General features: G+C 53.2%; 29 non-coding genes across 29 annotated transcripts; 9 read left to right on the top strand and 20 right to left on the bottom strand.

Annotated features, from left to right (window-relative positions):
* Window positions 1–172: 172 nt before the first annotated feature.
* Trnav-cac (transfer RNA valine (anticodon CAC)) lies at window positions 173–246 on the bottom strand. The gene has a single exon. It is a non-coding gene; the product is annotated as a tRNA-Val (tRNA).
* Window positions 247–1,154: 908 nt separating this feature from the next.
* Trnav-cac (transfer RNA valine (anticodon CAC)) lies at window positions 1,155–1,231 on the bottom strand. The gene has a single exon. It is a non-coding gene; the product is annotated as a tRNA-Val (tRNA).
* Window positions 1,232–1,900: 669 nt separating this feature from the next.
* Window positions 1,901–1,973, bottom strand: Trnav-aac (transfer RNA valine (anticodon AAC)). The gene has a single exon. It is a non-coding gene; the product is annotated as a tRNA-Val (tRNA).
* Window positions 1,974–2,615: 642 nt separating this feature from the next.
* Window positions 2,616–2,687, top strand: Trnap-agg (transfer RNA proline (anticodon AGG)). Its single transcript has one exon. It is a non-coding gene; the product is annotated as a tRNA-Pro (tRNA).
* A 195-nt stretch (window positions 2,688–2,882) lies between these two features.
* On the bottom strand, window positions 2,883–2,955 carry Trnav-aac (transfer RNA valine (anticodon AAC)). Its single transcript has one exon. It is a non-coding gene; the product is annotated as a tRNA-Val (tRNA).
* Window positions 2,956–3,116: 161 nt separating this feature from the next.
* Trnav-cac (transfer RNA valine (anticodon CAC)) lies at window positions 3,117–3,190 on the bottom strand. Its single transcript has one exon. It is a non-coding gene; the product is annotated as a tRNA-Val (tRNA).
* A 405-nt stretch (window positions 3,191–3,595) lies between these two features.
* Window positions 3,596–3,666, top strand: Trnap-agg (transfer RNA proline (anticodon AGG)). The gene has a single exon. It is a non-coding gene; the product is annotated as a tRNA-Pro (tRNA).
* Window positions 3,667–3,861: 195 nt separating this feature from the next.
* On the bottom strand, window positions 3,862–3,935 carry Trnav-aac (transfer RNA valine (anticodon AAC)). The gene has a single exon. It is a non-coding gene; the product is annotated as a tRNA-Val (tRNA).
* Window positions 3,936–4,094: 159 nt separating this feature from the next.
* Window positions 4,095–4,167, bottom strand: Trnav-cac (transfer RNA valine (anticodon CAC)). Its single transcript has one exon. It is a non-coding gene; the product is annotated as a tRNA-Val (tRNA).
* Window positions 4,168–4,570: 403 nt separating this feature from the next.
* Window positions 4,571–4,642, top strand: Trnap-agg (transfer RNA proline (anticodon AGG)). The gene has a single exon. It is a non-coding gene; the product is annotated as a tRNA-Pro (tRNA).
* A 424-nt stretch (window positions 4,643–5,066) lies between these two features.
* Window positions 5,067–5,140, bottom strand: Trnav-cac (transfer RNA valine (anticodon CAC)). The gene has a single exon. It is a non-coding gene; the product is annotated as a tRNA-Val (tRNA).
* A 403-nt stretch (window positions 5,141–5,543) lies between these two features.
* Trnap-agg (transfer RNA proline (anticodon AGG)) lies at window positions 5,544–5,615 on the top strand. Its single transcript has one exon. It is a non-coding gene; the product is annotated as a tRNA-Pro (tRNA).
* Window positions 5,616–5,810: 195 nt separating this feature from the next.
* Window positions 5,811–5,883, bottom strand: Trnav-aac (transfer RNA valine (anticodon AAC)). Its single transcript has one exon. It is a non-coding gene; the product is annotated as a tRNA-Val (tRNA).
* Window positions 5,884–6,042: 159 nt separating this feature from the next.
* On the bottom strand, window positions 6,043–6,114 carry Trnav-cac (transfer RNA valine (anticodon CAC)). The gene has a single exon. It is a non-coding gene; the product is annotated as a tRNA-Val (tRNA).
* Window positions 6,115–6,519: 405 nt separating this feature from the next.
* On the top strand, window positions 6,520–6,590 carry Trnap-agg (transfer RNA proline (anticodon AGG)). Its single transcript has one exon. It is a non-coding gene; the product is annotated as a tRNA-Pro (tRNA).
* A 194-nt stretch (window positions 6,591–6,784) lies between these two features.
* Window positions 6,785–6,857, bottom strand: Trnav-aac (transfer RNA valine (anticodon AAC)). The gene has a single exon. It is a non-coding gene; the product is annotated as a tRNA-Val (tRNA).
* Window positions 6,858–7,013: 156 nt separating this feature from the next.
* Trnav-cac (transfer RNA valine (anticodon CAC)) lies at window positions 7,014–7,086 on the bottom strand. Its single transcript has one exon. It is a non-coding gene; the product is annotated as a tRNA-Val (tRNA).
* Window positions 7,087–7,489: 403 nt separating this feature from the next.
* On the top strand, window positions 7,490–7,561 carry Trnap-agg (transfer RNA proline (anticodon AGG)). The gene has a single exon. It is a non-coding gene; the product is annotated as a tRNA-Pro (tRNA).
* Window positions 7,562–7,755: 194 nt separating this feature from the next.
* Trnav-aac (transfer RNA valine (anticodon AAC)) lies at window positions 7,756–7,828 on the bottom strand. The gene has a single exon. It is a non-coding gene; the product is annotated as a tRNA-Val (tRNA).
* A 158-nt stretch (window positions 7,829–7,986) lies between these two features.
* Trnav-cac (transfer RNA valine (anticodon CAC)) lies at window positions 7,987–8,059 on the bottom strand. The gene has a single exon. It is a non-coding gene; the product is annotated as a tRNA-Val (tRNA).
* Window positions 8,060–8,461: 402 nt separating this feature from the next.
* On the top strand, window positions 8,462–8,533 carry Trnap-agg (transfer RNA proline (anticodon AGG)). Its single transcript has one exon. It is a non-coding gene; the product is annotated as a tRNA-Pro (tRNA).
* Window positions 8,534–8,728: 195 nt separating this feature from the next.
* Trnav-aac (transfer RNA valine (anticodon AAC)) lies at window positions 8,729–8,801 on the bottom strand. Its single transcript has one exon. It is a non-coding gene; the product is annotated as a tRNA-Val (tRNA).
* A 159-nt stretch (window positions 8,802–8,960) lies between these two features.
* Trnav-cac (transfer RNA valine (anticodon CAC)) lies at window positions 8,961–9,033 on the bottom strand. Its single transcript has one exon. It is a non-coding gene; the product is annotated as a tRNA-Val (tRNA).
* A 400-nt stretch (window positions 9,034–9,433) lies between these two features.
* On the top strand, window positions 9,434–9,505 carry Trnap-agg (transfer RNA proline (anticodon AGG)). Its single transcript has one exon. It is a non-coding gene; the product is annotated as a tRNA-Pro (tRNA).
* A 194-nt stretch (window positions 9,506–9,699) lies between these two features.
* Window positions 9,700–9,772, bottom strand: Trnav-aac (transfer RNA valine (anticodon AAC)). Its single transcript has one exon. It is a non-coding gene; the product is annotated as a tRNA-Val (tRNA).
* Window positions 9,773–9,929: 157 nt separating this feature from the next.
* On the bottom strand, window positions 9,930–10,002 carry Trnav-cac (transfer RNA valine (anticodon CAC)). Its single transcript has one exon. It is a non-coding gene; the product is annotated as a tRNA-Val (tRNA).
* A 402-nt stretch (window positions 10,003–10,404) lies between these two features.
* On the top strand, window positions 10,405–10,476 carry Trnap-agg (transfer RNA proline (anticodon AGG)). The gene has a single exon. It is a non-coding gene; the product is annotated as a tRNA-Pro (tRNA).
* A 194-nt stretch (window positions 10,477–10,670) lies between these two features.
* On the bottom strand, window positions 10,671–10,743 carry Trnav-aac (transfer RNA valine (anticodon AAC)). The gene has a single exon. It is a non-coding gene; the product is annotated as a tRNA-Val (tRNA).
* A 159-nt stretch (window positions 10,744–10,902) lies between these two features.
* On the bottom strand, window positions 10,903–10,974 carry Trnav-cac (transfer RNA valine (anticodon CAC)). Its single transcript has one exon. It is a non-coding gene; the product is annotated as a tRNA-Val (tRNA).
* Between the last annotated feature and the right edge of the window lie 21 nt (window positions 10,975–10,995).

The raw sequence follows: 10,995 nt of genomic DNA, 5'->3' as shown, positions 1-10,995 counted from the left end.
CACCACGGAAACTGCTTGTGTGCACCTTACTTCACAGACAACTTGTAGTGATGTTGCCATCGTAACTAAAAAATTCAATATATGTGGTACTTGCAAAACGAAGGGGACATGCAGCAGATCCACACACGACGTGGCTCATTGGAGGACAATACGACATAGGCAGGAAAAGTACTGTTCCCGCCCGGGATCGAACCGGGGACCTTCTGCGGTGTGAAGCAGACGAGATAACCGCTACACTACGGAAACGACGGACCCGAGGAGTCCATCCTTGTTCACTCGAACTTGCCTCAGACTTTCTCTCGTCCGCGAATGCACAAACGACAGTTCTTTTGTCAGCCTGGAACCCTATCACAGGCCGAGGGCTCAAGAAGTCTTCGGGGTGCTCGAGAGGGTGTCTGCGTAGCACCCCTAACGAGATAGCGGCGTTTCGCGCAGTCGTTATTGCAAGTCATATCAGCAAAAGCAATCACTTTCTCAGCAGCAGGCATTGCGAGCCCCCGGCGGCAGCTCTACATGAAGGTACCAATAGCCCAGGAAGGCCGCCGACCGCGGGAATTCGCGCCGCCCCCATCCCGCAAGCGCGTACACGAGACTTTCAGGGCAGCCTGGACGACATCGAGGGACTGGAATAATTGGCATTCGCCGGGTCACAGGGCTCGTTGGTCTAGGGGGTATGATTCCTGCTTAGGGGTGCAGGAGCGTCCCGGGTTCAAATCCCGGACGAGCCCTAGCGTTTTGTGCAAACTGATCGCACGTCAGTGGCTGACGTCAGCGCAACAAGCTCGCCGTCAATATCAAATGAATTTCTTATTTCGATTGTGAGGCAATTTGACACTCTGGTCCGACACGTGAAGGCGATTACGAGGGTTTCGGGTACAGATGGTAGCAGATGCATGTTAGTACGTCTTGCTTAAAGTGATGAAAAAGTGTTTCGTCCCGGGATCTAACCGGGGACCTTCTGCGATGTTAGGCAGACGTGATAACCGCTACACACGGAAACTGCTTGTGTGCACCTTACTTCACAGACAACTTGTAGTGATGTCTGCATCGTAACTAAAAAAATTCAATAAATGTGGTACTTGCAAAACGAAGGGACATGCAGCAGATCCACACACGACGTGGCTCATTGGAGGACAATACGACATAGGCAGGAAAGTACTGTTCCGCCCGGGATCGAACCGGGGACCTTCTGCGTGTGAAGCAGACGTGATAACCGCTACACTACGGAAACGACGGACCCGAGGAGTCCATCCTTGTTCACTCGAACTTGCCCTCAGACTTTCTCTCGTCCGCGAATGCACAAACGACAGTTCTTTTGTCAGCCTGGAAACCCATCACAGTCCGAGGGCTCAAGAAGTCTTCGGGGTGCTCGAGAGGGTGTCTGCCGTAGCACCCCTACGAGATAGCGGCGTTTCGCGCAGTCGTTATTGCAAGTCATATCAGCAAAAGCAATCACTTTCTCAGCAGCAGGCATTGCGAGCCCCGCCGGCAGCTCTACATGAACGGTACCAATAGCCCAGGAAGGCCGCCGACCGCGGAATTCGCGCCGCCCCCATCCCGCAAGCGTACACGAGACTTTCAGGGCAGCCTGGACGACATCGAGGGACTGGAATAATTGGCATTCGCCGGGTCACAGGGCTCGTTGGTCTAGGGGTATGATTCCTGCTTAGGGTGCAGGAGGTCCCGGGCTCAAATCCGGACGAGCCCTAGCGTTTTGTGCAAACTGATCGCACGTCAGTGGCTGAGTCAGCGCAACAAGCTCGCCGTCAATATCAAATGAATTTCTTATTCGATGTGAGCAATTGACACTCTGGTCCGACACGTGAAGGCGATTACGAGGGTTTCGGTACAGATGGTAGCAGATGCATGTTAGTACGTCTTGCTTAAAGTGATGAAAAAGTGTTTCGTCCCGGGATCTAACCGGGGACCTTCTGCGTGTTAGGCAGACGTGATAACCGCTACACCACGGAAACTGCTTGTGTGCACCTTACTTCACAGACAACTTGTAGTGATGTTGCCATCGTAACTAAAAAATTCAATAAATGTGGTACTTGCAAAGACGAAGGGACATGCAGCAGATCCACACACGACGTGGCTCATTGGGAGGACAATACGACATAGGCAGGAAAGTACTGTTCCCTGCCCGGGATCGAACCGGGGACCTTCTGCGTGGTGAAGCAGACGTGATAACCGCTACTGACTACGGAAACGACGGACTCCGAGGAGTCCATCCTTGTTCACTCGAACTTGCCTCAGACTTTCTCTCGTCCGCGAATGCACAAACGACAGTTCTTTTGTCAGCCTGGAACCCATCACAGCCGAGGGCTCAAGAAGTCTTCGGGGTGCTCGACGAGGGTGTCTGCCGTAGCACCCCTAACGAGATAGCGGCGTTTCGCGCAGTCGTTATTGCAAGTCATATCAGCAAAAGCAATCACTTTCTCAGCAGCAGGCATTGCGAGCCCCGCGGTCAGCTCTACATGAAGGTACCAATAGCCCAGGAAGGCCGCCGACCGCGGGAATTCGCGCCGCCCCCATCCCGCAAGCGTACACGAGACTTTCAGGGCAGCCTGGACGACATCGAGGGACTGGAATAATTGGCATTCGCCGGGTCACAGGGCTCGTTGGTCTAGGGGTATGATTCCTGCTTAGGGTGCAGGAGGTCCCGGGTTCAAATCCCGGACGAGCCCTAGCGTTTTGTGCAAACTGATCGCACGTCAGTGGCTGAGTCAGCGCAACAAGCTCGCCGTCAATATCAAATGAATTTCTTATTCGAATGTGAGCAATTGACACTCTGGTCCGACACGTGAAGGCGATTACGAGGGTTTCGGGTACAGATGGTAGCAGATGCATGTTAGTACGTCTTGCTTAAAGTGATGAAAAAGTGTTTCGTCCCGGGATCTAACCGGGGACCTTCTGCGTGTTAGGCAGACGTGATAACCGCTACACCACGGAAACTGCTTGTGTGCACCTTACTTCACAGACAACTTGTAGTGATGTTGCCATCGTAAACTAAAAAAATTCAATAAATGTGGTACTTGCAAAACGAAGGGACATGCAGCAGATCCACACACGACGTGGCTCATTGGAGGACAAGTACGACATAGGCAGGAAAGTACTGTTCCCGCCCGGGATCGAACCCGGGGACCTTCTGCGTGTGAAGCAGACGTGATAACCGCTACACTACGGAAACGACGGACCCGAGGAGTCCATCCTTGTTCACTCGAACTTGCCTCAGACTTTCTCTCGTCCGCGAATGCACAAACGACAGTTCTTTTGTCAGCCTGGAACCCATCACAGCCGAGGGCTCAAGAAGTCTTCGGGGTGCTCGAGAGGGTGTCTGCCGTAGGCACCCCTAACGAGATAGCGGCGTTTCGCGCAGTCGTTATTGCAAGTCATATCAGCAAAAGCAATCACTTTCTCAGCAGCAGGCATTGTCGAGCCCCGCGGCAGCTCTACATGAAGGTACCAATAGCCCAGGAAAGGCCGCCGACCGCGGGAATTCGCGCCGCCCCCATCCCGCAAGCGTACACGAGACTTTCAGGGCAGCCTGGACGACATCGAGGGACTGGAATAATTGGCATTCGCCGGGTCACAGGGCTCGTTGGTCTAGGGGTATGATTCCTGCTTAGGGTGCAGGAGGTCCCGGTTCAAATCCCGGACGAGCCCTAGCGTTTTGTGCAAACTGATCGCCACGTCAGTGGCTGAGTCAGCGCAACAAGCTCGCCGTCAATATCAAATGAATTTCTTATTCGATGTGAGCAATTGACACTCTGGTCCGACACGTGAAGGCGATTACGAGGGTTTCGGGTACAGATGGTAGCAGATGCATGTTAGTACGTCTTGCTTAAAGTGATGAAAAAGTGTTTTCGTCCCGGGATCTAACCGGGGACCTTCTGCGTGTTAGGCAGACGTGATAACCGCTACACCACGGAAACTGCTTGTGTGCACCTTACTTCACAGACAACTTGTAGTGATGTTGCCATCGTAACTAAAAAATTCAATAAATGTTGGTACTTGCAAAACGAAGGGACATGCAGCAGATCCACACACGACGTGGCTCATTGGAGGACAATACGACATAGGCAGGAAAGTACTGTTCCCGCCCGGGATCGAACCGGGGACCTTCTGCGTGTGAAGCAGACGTGATAACCGCTACACTACGGAAACGACGGACCCGAGGAGTCCATCCTTGTTCACTCGAACTTGCCTCAGACTTTCTCTCGTCCGCGAATGCACAAACGACAGTTCTTTTGTCAGCCTGGAACCCATCACAGCCGAGGGCTCAAGAAGTCTTCGGGGTGCTCGAGGAGGGTGTCTGCCGTAGCACCCCTAACGAGATAGCGGCGTTTCGCGCAGTCGTTATTGCAAGTCATATCAGCAAAAGCAATCACTTTCTCAGCAGCAGGCATTGCGAGCCCCGCGGCAGCTCTACATGAAGGTACCAATAGCCCAGGAAGGCCGCCGACCGCGGGAATTCGCGCCGCCCCCATCCCGCAAGCGTACACGAGACTTTCAGGGCAGCCTGGACGACATCGAGGGACTGGAATAATTGGCATTCGCCGGGTCACAGGGCTCGTTGGTCTAGGGGTATGATTCCTGCTTAGGGTGCAGGAGGTCCCGGGCTCAAATCCCGGACGAGCCCTAGCGTTTTGTGCAAACTGATCGCACGTCAGTGGCTGAGTCAGCGCAACAAGCTCGCCGTCAATATCAAATGAATTTCTTATTCGATGTGAGCAATTGACACTCTGGTCCGACACGTGAAGGCGATTACGAGGGTTTCGGGTACAGATGGTAGCAGATGCATGTTAGTACGTCTTGCTTAAAGTGATGAAAAAGTGTTTCGTCCCCGGGATCTAACCGGGACCTTCTGCGTGTAGGCAGACGTGATAACCGCTACACCACGGAAACTGCTTGTGTGCACCTTACTTCACAGACAACTTGTAGTGATGTTGCCATCGTAACTAAAAATTCAATAAATGTGGGTACTTGCAAAACGAAGGGACATGCAGCAGATCCACACACGACGTGGCTCATTGGAGGACAATACGACATAGGCAGGAAAGTACTGTTCCCAGCCCGGGATCGAACCGGGGACCTTCTGCGTGTGAAGCAGACGTGATAACCGCTACACTACGGAAACGACGGACCCGAGGAGTCCATCCTTGTTCACTCGAACTTGCCTCAGACTTTCTCTCGTCCGCGAATAGCACAAAACGACAGTTCTTTTGTCAGCCTGGAACCCATCACAGCCGAGGGCTCAAGAAGTCTTCGGGGTGCTCGAGAGGGTGTCTGCCGTAGCACCCCTAACGAGATAGCGGCGTTTCGCGCAGTCGTTATTGCAAGTCATATCAGCAAAAGCAATCACTTTCTCAGCAGCAGGCATTGCGAGCCCCGCGGCAGCTCTACATGAAGGTACCAATAGCCCAGGAAGGCCGCCGACCGCGGGAATTCGCGCCGCCCCCATCCCGCAAGCGTACACGAGACTTTCAGGGCAGCCTGGACGACATCGAGGGACTGGAATAATTGGCATCGCCGGGTCACAGGGCTCGTTGGTCTAGGGGTATGATTCCTGCTTAGGGTGCAGGAGGTCCCGGGTTCAAATCCCGGACGAGCCCTAGCGTTTTGTGCAAACTGATCGCACGTCAGTGGCTGAGTCAGCGCAACAAGCTCGCCGTCAATATCAAATGAATTTCTTATTCGATGTGAGCAATTGACACTCTGGTCCGACACGTGAAGGCGATTTACGAGGGTTTCGGGTACAGATGGTAGCAGATGCATGTTAGTACGTCTTGCTTAAAGTGATGAAAAAGTGTTTCGTCCCGGGATCTAACCGGGGACCTTCTGCGTGTTAGGCAGACGTGATAACCGCTACACCACGGAAACTGCTTTGTGTGCACCTTACTTCACAGACAACTTGTAGTGAAGTTGCCATCGTAACTAAAAAATTCAATAAATGTGGTACTTGCAAAACGAAGGGACATGCAGCAGATCCACACACGACGTGGCTCATTGGAGGACAATACGACATAGGCAGGAAAGTACTGTTCCCGCCCGGGATCGAACCGGGGACCTTCTGCGTGTGAAGCAGACGTGATAACCGCTACACTACGAAACGACGGACCCGAGGAGTCCATCCTTGTTCACTCGAACTTGCCTCAGACTTTCTCTCGTCCGCGAATGCACAAACGACAGTTCTTTTGTCAGCCTGGAAACCCATCACAGCCCGAGGGCTCAAGAAGTCTTCGGGGTGCTCGAGAGGGTGTCTGCCGTAGCACCCCTAACGAGATAGCGGCGTTTCGCGCAGTCGTTATTGCAAGTCATATCAGCAAAAGCAATCACTTTCTCAGCAGCAGGCATGCGAGCCCCGCGGCAGCTCTACATGAAGGTACCAATAGCCCAGGAAGGCCGCCGACCGCGGGGAATTCGCGCCGCCCCCATCCCGCAAGCGTACACGAGACTTTCAGGGCAGCCTGGGACGACATCGAGGGACTGGAATAATTGGCATTCGCCGGGTCACAGGGCTCGTTGGTCTAGGGGTATGATCCTGCTTAGGGTGCAGGAGGTCCCGGGTTCAAATCCCGGACGAGCCCTAGCGTTTTGTGCAAACTGATCGCACGTCAGTGGCTGAGTCAGCGCAACAAGCTCGCCGTCAATATCAAATGAATTTCTTATTCGATGTGAGCAATTGACACTCTGGTCCGACACGTGAAGGCGATTACGAGGGTTTCGGGTACAGATGGTAGCAGATGCATGTTAGTACGTCTTGCTTAAAGTGATGAAAAAGTGTTTCGTCCCGGGATCTAACCGGGGACCTTCTGCGTGTTAGGCAGACGTGATAACCGCTACACCACGGAAACTGCTTGTGTGCACCTTACTTCACAGACAACTTGTAGTGATGTTGCCATCGTAACTAAAAATTCAATAATGTGGTACTTGCAAAACGAAGGGACATGCAGCAGATCCACACACGACGTGGCTCATTGGAGGACAATACGACATAGGCAGGAAAGTACTGTTCCCGCCCGGGATCGAACCGGGGACCTTCTGCGTGTGAAGCAGACGTGATAACCGCTACACTACGGAAACGACGGACCCGAGGAGTCCATCCTTGTTCACTCGAACTTGCCTCAGACTTTCTCTCGTCCGCGAATGCACAAACGACAGTTCTTTTGTCAGCCTGGAACCCATCACAGCCGAGGGCTCAAGAAGTCTTCGGGGTGCTCGAGAGGGTGTCTGCCGTAGCACCCCTAACGAGATAGCGGCGTTTCGCGCAGTCGTTATTGCAAGTCATATCAGCAAAAGCAATCACTTTCTCAGCAGCAGGCATTGCGAGCCCCGCGGCAGCTCTACATGAAGGTACCAATAGCCCAGGAAGGCCGCCGACCGCGGGAATTCGTCGCCGCCCCCATCCCGCAAGCGTACACGAGACTTTCAGGGCAGCCTGGACGACATCGAGTGACTGGAATAATTGGCATTCGCCGGGTCACAGGGCTCGTTGGTCTAGGGGTATGATTCCTGCTTAGGGTGCAGGAGGTCCCGGGCTCAAATCCCGGACGAGCCCTAGCGTTTTGTGCAAACTGATCGCACGTCAGTGGCTGAGTCAGCGCAACAAGCTCGCCGTCAATATCAAATGAATTTCTTATTCGATGTGAGCAATTGACACTCTGGTCCGACACGTGAAGGCGATTACGAGGGTTTCGGGTACAGATGGTAGCAGATGCATGTTAGTACGTCTTGCTTAAAGTGATGAAAAAGTGTTTCGTCCCGGGATCTAACCGGGGACCTTCTGCGTGTTAGGCAGACGTGATAACCGCTACACCACGGAAACTGCTTGTGTGCACCTTACTTCACAGACAACTTGTAGTGATGTTGCCATCGTAACTAAAAAATTCAATAAATGTGGTACTTGCAAAACGAAGGGACATGCAGCAGATCCACACACGACGTGGCTCATTGGAGGACAATACGACATAGGCAGGAAAGTACTGTTCCCGCCCGGGATCGAACCGGGGACCTTCTGCGTGTGAAGCAGACGTGATAACCGCTACACTACGGAAACGACGGACCCGAGGAGTCCATCCTTGTTCACTCGAACTTGCCTCAGACTTTCTCTCGTCCGCGAATGCACAAACGACAGTTCTTTTGTCAGCCTGGAACCCATCACAGCCGAGGGCTCAAGAAGTCTTCGGGGTGCTCGAGAGGGTGTCTGCCGTAGCACCCCTAACGAGATAGCGGCGTTTCGCGCAGTCGTTATTGCAAGTCATATCAGCAAAAGCAATCACTTTCTCAGCAGCAGGCATTGCGAGCCCCGCGGCAGCTCTACATGAAGGTACCAATAGCCCAGGAAGGCCGCCGACCGCGGGAATTCGCGCCGCCCCCATCCCGCAAGCGTACACGAGACTTTCAGGGCAGCCTGGACGACATCGAGGGACTGGAATAATTGGCATTCGCCGGGTCACAGGGCTCGTTGGTCTAGGGGTATGATTCCTGCTTAGGGTGCAGGAGGTCCCGGGTTCAAATCCCGGACGAGCCCTAGCGTTTTGTGCAAACTGATCGCACGTCAGTGGCTGAGTCAGCGCAACAAGCTCGCCGTCAATATCAAATGAATTTCTTATTCGATGTGAGCAATTGACACTCTGGTCCGACACGTGAAGGCGATTACGAGGGTTTCGGGTACAGATGGTAGCAGATGCATGTTAGTACGTCTTGCTTAAAGTGATGAAAAAAGTGTTTCGTCCCGGGATCTAACCGGGGACCTTCTGCGTGTTAGGCAGACGTGATAACCGCTACACCACGGAAACTGCTTGTGTGCACCTTACTTCACAGACAACTTGTAGTGATGTTGCCATCGTAACTCAAAAATTTCAATAAATGTGGTACTTGCAAAACGAAGGGACATGCAGCAGATCCACACACGACGTGGCTCATTGGAGGACAATACGACATAGGCAGGAAAGTACTGTTCCCGCCCGGGATCGAACCGGGGACCTTCTGCGTGTGAAGCAGACGTGATAACCGCTACACTACGGAAACGACGGACCCGAGGAGTCCATCCTTGTTCACTCGAACTTGCCTCAGACTTTCTCTCGTCCGCGAATGCACAAACGACAGTTCTTTTGTCAGCCTGGAACCCATCACAGCCGAGGGCTCAAGAAGTCTTCGGGTGCTCGAGAGGGTGTCTGCCGTAGCACCCCTAACGAGATAGCGGCGTTTCGCGCAGTCGTTATTGCAAGTCATATCAGCAAAAGCAATCACTTTCTCAGCAGCAGGCATTGCGAGCCCCGCGCAGCTCTACATGAAGGTACCAATAGCCCAGGAAGGCCGCCGACCGCGGGAATTCGCGCCGCCCCCATCCCGCAAGCGTACACGAGACTTTCAGGGCAGCCTGGACGACATCGAGGGACTGGAATAATTGGCATTCGCCGGGTCACAGGGCTCGTTGGTCTAGGGGTATGATTCCTGCTTAGGGTGCAGGAGGTCCCGGGCTCAAATCCCGGACGAGCCCTAGCGTTTTGTGCAAACTGATCGCACGTCAGTGGCTGAGTCAGCGCAACAAGCTCGCCGTCAATATCAAATGAATTTCTTATTCGATGTGAGCAATTGACACTCTGGTCCGACACGTGAAGGCGATTACGAGGGTTTCGGGTACAGATGGTAGCAGATGCATGTTAGTACGTCTTGCTTAAAGTGATGAAAAAGTGTTTCGTCCCGGGATCTAACCGGGGACCTTCTGCGTGTTAGGCAGACGTGATAACCGCTACACCACGGAAACTGCTTGTGTGCACCTTACTTCACAGACAACTTGTAGTGATGTTGCCATCGTAACTAAAAAATTCAATAATGTGGTACTTGCAAAACGAAGGGACATGCAGCAGATCCACACACGACGTGGCTCATTGGAGGACAATACGACATAGGCAGGAAAGTACTGTTCCCGCCCGGGATCGAACCGGGGACCTTCTGCGTGTGAAGCAGACGTGATAACCGCTACACTACGGAAACGACGGACCCGAGGAGTCCATCCTTGTTCACTCGAACTTGCCTCAGACTTTCTCTCGTCCGCGAATGCACAAACGACAGTTCTTTTGTCAGCCTGGAACCCATCACAGCCGAGGGCTCAAGAAGTCTTCGGGGTGCTCGAGAGGGTGTCTGCCGTAGCACCCCTAACGAGATAGCGGCGTTTCGCGCAGTCGTTATTGCAAGTCATATCAGCAAAAGCAATCACTTTCTCAGCAGCAGGCATTGCGAGCCCCGCGGCAGCTCTACATGAAGGTACCAATAGCCCAGGAAGGCCGCCGACCGCGGGAATTCGCGCCGCCCCCATCCCGCAAGCGTACACGAGACTTTCAGGGCAGCCTGGACGACATCGAGGGACTGGAATAATTGGCATTCGCCGGGTCACAGGGCTCGTTGGTCTAGGGGTATGATTCCTGCTTAGGGTGCAGGAGGTCCCGGGTTCAAATCCCGGACGAGCCCTAGCGTTTTGTGCAAACTGATCGCACGTCAGTGGCTGAGTCAGCGCAACAAGCTCGCCGTCAATATCAAATGAATTTCTTATTCGATGTGAGCAATTGACACTCTGGTCCGACACGTGAAGGCGATTACGAGGGTTTCGGGTACAGATGGTAGCAGATGCATGTTAGTACGTCTTGCTTAAAGTGATGAAAAAGTGTTTCGTCCCGGGATCTAACCGGGGACCTTCTGCGTGTTAGGCAGACGTGATAACCGCTACACCACGGAAACTGCTTGTGTGCACCTTACTTCACAGACAACTTGTAGTGATGTTGCCATCGTAACTAAAAAATTCAATAAATGTGGTACTTGCAAAACGAAGAGGACATGCAGCAGATCCACACACGACGTGGCTCATTGGAGGACAATACGACATAGGCAGGAAAGTACTGTTCCCGCCCGGATCGAACCGGGGACCTTCTGCGTGTGAAGCAGACGTGATAACCGCTACACTACGGAAACGACGGACCCGAGGAGTCCATC

Source organism: Schistocerca serialis, chromosome 2, assembly GCF_023864345.2.
Source record: "Schistocerca serialis cubense isolate TAMUIC-IGC-003099 chromosome 2, iqSchSeri2.2, whole genome shotgun sequence".
Lineage (NCBI taxonomy): Eukaryota > Metazoa > Arthropoda > Insecta > Orthoptera > Acrididae > Schistocerca > Schistocerca serialis.
The sequence above is the reverse complement of the archived record's forward strand: the minus strand, read 5'-3'. Positions and strand labels throughout refer to the sequence as shown.